The 5804-nt window shown below is 41.4% G+C and overlaps 1 long non-coding RNA gene across 1 annotated transcript; it reads right to left on the minus strand.

The window, feature by feature from the left end:
* Window positions 1-251: 251 nt before the first annotated feature.
* On the minus strand, window positions 252-1070 carry LOC134071630 (uncharacterized). The gene is made up of 3 exons (XR_009937099.1): window positions 959-1070; window positions 643-714; window positions 252-430 (listed from the first exon to the last, which is right to left on the minus strand). It is a non-coding gene; the product is annotated as an uncharacterized LOC134071630 (long non-coding RNA).
* Window positions 1071-5804: the final 4734 nt, after the last annotated feature.

The raw sequence follows: 5804 nt of genomic DNA on the forward strand, positions 1-5804 counted from the left end.
GAAGCAGGGATCAACTTTCTTTTCTCTTTATTGCAGAGTTTATTAGCAGACGCTGCCATGCCTATCACATGCCTCTTTCATGCTTTCTTTCTTTCTTTCTTTTTCTTTTTGTCTTCTCTCTATCTCTCATTTACTGACTTACTCACTCACTCACACAAACACACACACACACACACACACACACACACAGGCAAATACGGTTTCATTAAAGTGTGTAAAATATTTATTTAATTTAGAAGGTCAATGTGTAATGTCATGTAATTTAGTCAGAGGGCAGCTGAGCAGTTGAGTGGTAGTAGATGTAGCAGGTGGCTTGGCTGTCAGTAGAAGACGATGGTATACGGACAACTGTTCTGCTCCTCGCACTCTACCCCACCCATCAGGTGGTCAAAGGCCCATTTAGCTGGGACAACGGAAGTCAAAGGGCCCGCTGTGAAAACAACAATACTTAAGTCAACATTAACTCATTTGGTCAATTTATGCAATTTAAGCATATTCAATAACAATAGCAGAAGATAATTTGAGATTTACTTTGAAAATAAGCATTTAGTCAAGGCTAGTCTTAAACCATATGGGAAACTGATCGTAGCAATTGAAACCACTATAAGTTATCACCATGATTGTACCAACACTTTTACTTACAGTACATGATGGCCACTCTATCCTGTCTGGTCCTATACCGATATTCGATCTGGTCATGAGTCAGACCCCAGCCTGTTAGAGAAGGTTTGAAACCAGTTGAGTGTGGGCATAAATGATCAGTTTATGGTCAGTTCCACAGGTTCTCAACCTCTTTGGGTTCTCAACCTATTTCATGAGCCTGTACAAAATTAGGTTGCCATTGGGTTCCTCAAAAATCCACAGTACACCAATTGAGAACCACTGGTCTTTGCTATTCCCATCAAATGTCAGCTGTGGTCAGTTAGCAGTTTGAGCTCTATGGTATTTGTGTTCTTACTTGCTGGTTCATTAGGCTGAAGATCCTCTCCAGTCTCATCCGCTGATGAACTCTGTTCCACCATGAGGTAGTCAAGAGCAGATTCAGATGGGACAGGGTAACTGGAGCCAGGGTGAGCTGTGACAAAAACACCACCACCACCACTCAAGTCAACATTTGGCATTCACTCATTGTCAGTATCAATTATGCTGGGTAAACAGTACATAGACACAGTGCAGTATATAAATAATTTAGGTTTTATGTTATTAAAGCTGCTCTAATGATCATTCTCTAGGTCAAACTAGGTCATACCTTGGTCTCCCTCATCATTGCCTGCTGATGACTTCAGGTTCTCCATTAGGTGTTCAACAGTCCAGTCAAATGGGCCAGGGGAACTGGACTCAGGGCCAGCTGTGACAATTAAAACACTCATGTCAAACATAATGACATTCAATGGTCACTCATTTTAGTTGTGAGTCTGACTACCTAACATGTTTTTTGATTATGAACCTGTGTCATGGATTGCATTTCAAAATGCCACTCTAGAAGTTTTTATGAGCCTGTACAAAATTAGGTTGCCATTGGGGTAAAAAAATCCGTAGTAATCCAATTGAGAACCACTGGTCTTTGCTATTCCCATCAAATATCAGCTGTGGTCAGTTAGCAGTTTGAGTTCTATGGTATTTGTGTTCTTACTTGGTGGTTCATTACGCTGAAGATCCTCTCCAGTCTCATCCGCTGATGAACTCTGTTCCACCATGAGGTAGTCAAGAGCAGATTCAGATGGGACAGGGTAACTGGAGCCAGGGTGAGCTGTGAGAAAAACATCACCACCACCACTCAAGTCAACATTTGGCATTCAATCATTGTCAGTATCAATTATGCTGGGTAAACAGTACATAGACACAGTGCAGTATATAGTTAATTTAGGTTTTATGTGATTGAAGCTGCTCTAATGATCATTCTCTAGGTCAAACAAGGTCATACCTTGGTCTCCCTCGTCATTGCCTGCTGATGACTTCAGGTTCTCCATTAGGTGTTCAACAGTCCAGTCAAATGGGCCAGGGGAACTGGACTCAGGGCCAGCTGTGACGTTTAAAACACTCATGTCAAACATAATGACATTCAATGGTCACTCATTTTAGTTGTGAATCTGACTACCTAACATGTTTTTTGATTATGAACCTGTGTCATGGATTGCATTTCAAAATGCTACTCTAGAAGTTTTTATGAGCCTGTACAAAATTAGGTTGGCATTGGGGTAAAACATCTGTAGTAGTCCAATTGAGAACCACTGGTCTTTGCTATTCCCATCAAATGTCAGCCGTGGTCAGTTAGCAGCTCGAGTTCTATGGTATTTGTGTTCTTACTTGCTGGTTCATTAGGCTGAAGATCCTCTCCAGTCTCATCCGCTGATGAACTCTGTTCCACCATGAGGTAGTCAAGAGCAGATTTAGATGGGACAGGGTAACTGGAGCCAGGGTGAGCTGTGACAAAAACACCAACACCACCACTCAAGTCAACATTTGGCATTCACTCATTGTCAGTATCAATTATGCTGGGTAAACAGTACATAGACACAGTGCAGTATATAATTAATTTAGGTTTTATGTGATTGAAGCTGCTCTAATGATCATTCTCTAGGTCAAACAAGGTCATACCTTGGTCTCCCTCGTCATAGCCTGCTGATGACTTTAGGTTCTCCATTAGGTGTTCAACAGTCCAGTCAAATGGGCCAGGGGAACTGGACTCAGGGCCAGCTGTGACAATTAAAACACTCATGTCAAACATAGTGACATTCAATAGTGTCATTGTCTATGTCCGTTTGCAATTTAATTACAATGGCAGATCAGACTTGGTTCATTTACGTAGGGAAAGGTTTGAAAGTTTAACTGTTTTATCAGTGCTATTTATACACTATTATGTAATTCCCATACAATTATACTCAGGGTATAAGCTAGCCAAAGATACTGCTATTGTGTACTTACTTGCTGGTTCATCAGCCTTAAGATCCAGTTCACCAGGCTGAGTGGTCTCCTCCATACTTGCCTTATCCTTGGCTAGTTCAGCAGGGTTGAGATGCTCTCCAGCCTGGGTGCTCCCCATCTCCGCCTCAGCCTGACTTGCTACTTCAGCAGGCTCGAGACCTTCTCTGGTCTGCAGAACCCAGCATGGCTTGCGCTTCTGTTGAAAAGCCCGCACAGAAGACTTCAGTCTTTCCTGGAGTTCTTCAGGTGTGTCTTTAGCCACATGGGTTGTCTTGCTCGGCTTGGCGTTAAGCCCAGAATAGGCCCATGTCGGTTTTCTCTCTTTGGCTGGCTTTTTCTTGGCCATGGCAGAGTTGACACAGATTCTGTAGTTCTTGGTCCTCTGTCGTGTTCTCCTTGGTCTTAGCCGGTTTCGGATGGTGTTCCAGAGGGATGTCATGGCTCCCATGAAGCACCCACTCTCTTCTCTCACCTCGCTTTTCACTTCCATCTTCGGCCGAAGTAGTGGAATGGAAAACAGACAGGCAGGATTACCAATATCAAATAGTTAAAATACGTGAATCAAGGTGTGAAATCTCCAGCAGAAAGCTCTTTCTCAGTGTTATCTCTGGTGTAGCCAGGTCCAACTGATTCAGCGTGCTTCCTCAGTATTCTACTTTAACCAACATTCTAATTCTAGAACTCAACTGTGGTAGAATGTTCAGAAGATACCAAGTGGTGATGCCTCAAGCATTCTAGAACTCAACTTGTTATAATCTAAATCCACCAATATTCCTGATAGATGGATATGGTTATGGGATTTGGCAGACGCCTTTGTCCAAAGAATACAATAGTTAAACTTAACAGTGAACAGTTTTGAAAAGTTGACTAGACTAAATTAAGGAGAAAAGCAATGAACAATAATGTCAATGCAACCAATAATAGTTCATTTATGAAAAACAAATACTATCATATACAGTAATATACAAACCATAACTCATAAGAAACGCTTAAGTAACTAAGTGTATGCTGAACGGATATGCCTTTAGACCCCTCTTGAAAGACCCAAAGACCCAGGAACAGAGAGCACTGGACTACTCAGCACTTTGGTCAGTGCACGCTGTATATAAATGTGCTATGAAAATACATTTGACATAGTTGCTTAACTCATTCCACCAACAAGGAATCACTGAGGAAAAGAGTCTTGAATTTGAAGTGTTTATGGCTGGTCAACACAATAGACATTCATTCAGAGATACATTGTGGTGGTAAACCATTGAGTGCTAAACCATTCTCTTCTGAATTTCACAGGTAACCTGTGCAGTTGAGACAAGACCGCACAATTATGATTATGATCTTCCCTCTTCCCATAGATGGCTACTCGTATGAGCATGAGGCCATCGAAAGCTGGATCCGCACCAAGAACCGGAGCAGCCCCATGACCAACCTGCCCTTGCAGACCACGCTGCTCACACCCAACCACACCCTCAAGATGGCCATCTCCCGTTGGAGGACCAGCAACTGAGGCATGCTGGGATTACACTGCCGTTCGCCTCACGATGGCCAGACTTAACTTTGGAGACTAGGGATCTGCATGGCTACAGTCTTAGTGTCATGCTATGCAACTCAAAGGGAACAGGGATGAGATATATTGAATGCCTCCAGTAGATCAGGATTAGCCTGAAAGCCAGCCCTAATTTACTGCGGTGGTCAATTCGGTTTGAAGTCCTTCCTCCATTGTCTATATGCCTCGTTTAGATATTTTCGGGCCAATAAAATAGTTTGGTCTAGATTTATATGATTATGGACACATGAGCAACAATGAAACAGTCATCCACATTATCTGAGCACGGTTGAGTAGATTTTGTTTACAACAAAATCGCTGCCGGTGGAGAAGCAAGATGTTTAGTCTCTGCTATCTGTTATACAAGATATTGTCATTTGACATCCTCAGATTTTGTGGGCGGGGTAAATTGGGGTTGACTTCCAGGCTTGGTTAATAACACACTCCATGATCAAATCAAAATGGCATGTTTACCAGACTCAAATTGTGATAAGAATTCAAAGCTGTCCACGCCAGGCTGACACAGGGTCTTATCAAAGATACTTGATCACTCCACTTTAACCCTCTCTGGTCTTATTCTTACCTCAACCTATAGTGTATGCTAGAGGTGTTTGGTTATATGAATTCACCACCACTCAGCATGTACTTTTCAGGAAAAAAAGTTCTTTGACGAAACCTTAAGCTGAAACTTTGACAACATATAAACCTGTAGAGCTGTTATGATTCTACAAATTATATCGAAGAACCACAAAGAGCTTTGATAGTGTGTGTAAAGTGCACTAGCAAGCATCTAACAATATAAAATAATTATTAACCTGTACTTAACCTGCTTTAACCAATATCATCTTATGTCTATGTGCCATATATTGGACGTAGTGACATTTGTCAAAATGTACATTTCATTAGCATTTACTCCATGGCTTGCATTTTGTATTAATGAAGATTCAGACATGTTCATTTTCGACTGGTCTGCCTTATGAAGTGTAAATCATCTACTGATTGCTGTTGTACTAAATGCACTTTCCTGCACATACCTTAGCATATTACCAAATAAAACGAGAAATGATAAAGCAACTCTACTATTTGCCTTTGCATGTAATACAGCTCCTTTTAACTGTTGGCCTGTGAACCTTTTTAGAGCTATATATTATTTGAAAAATAACATATTGTGAATATATCCAAGTCAGCCAAATGCTTCCCAGTAATGTGACCCATGGAAAATAATTTTCAAGCAGTCCTGAAGTAAGACTTTAAATACTGGTGCATATCTGGGTTTTGGTTCGGGCAGAATGTGTACAAGTTTGGACATTTTCCCTTTATTTTTGTTGCACCTGGT

Source organism: Sardina pilchardus, chromosome 23, assembly GCF_963854185.1.
Source record: "Sardina pilchardus chromosome 23, fSarPil1.1, whole genome shotgun sequence".
In the NCBI taxonomy this organism is placed as follows: domain Eukaryota; kingdom Metazoa; phylum Chordata; class Actinopteri; order Clupeiformes; family Clupeidae; genus Sardina; species Sardina pilchardus.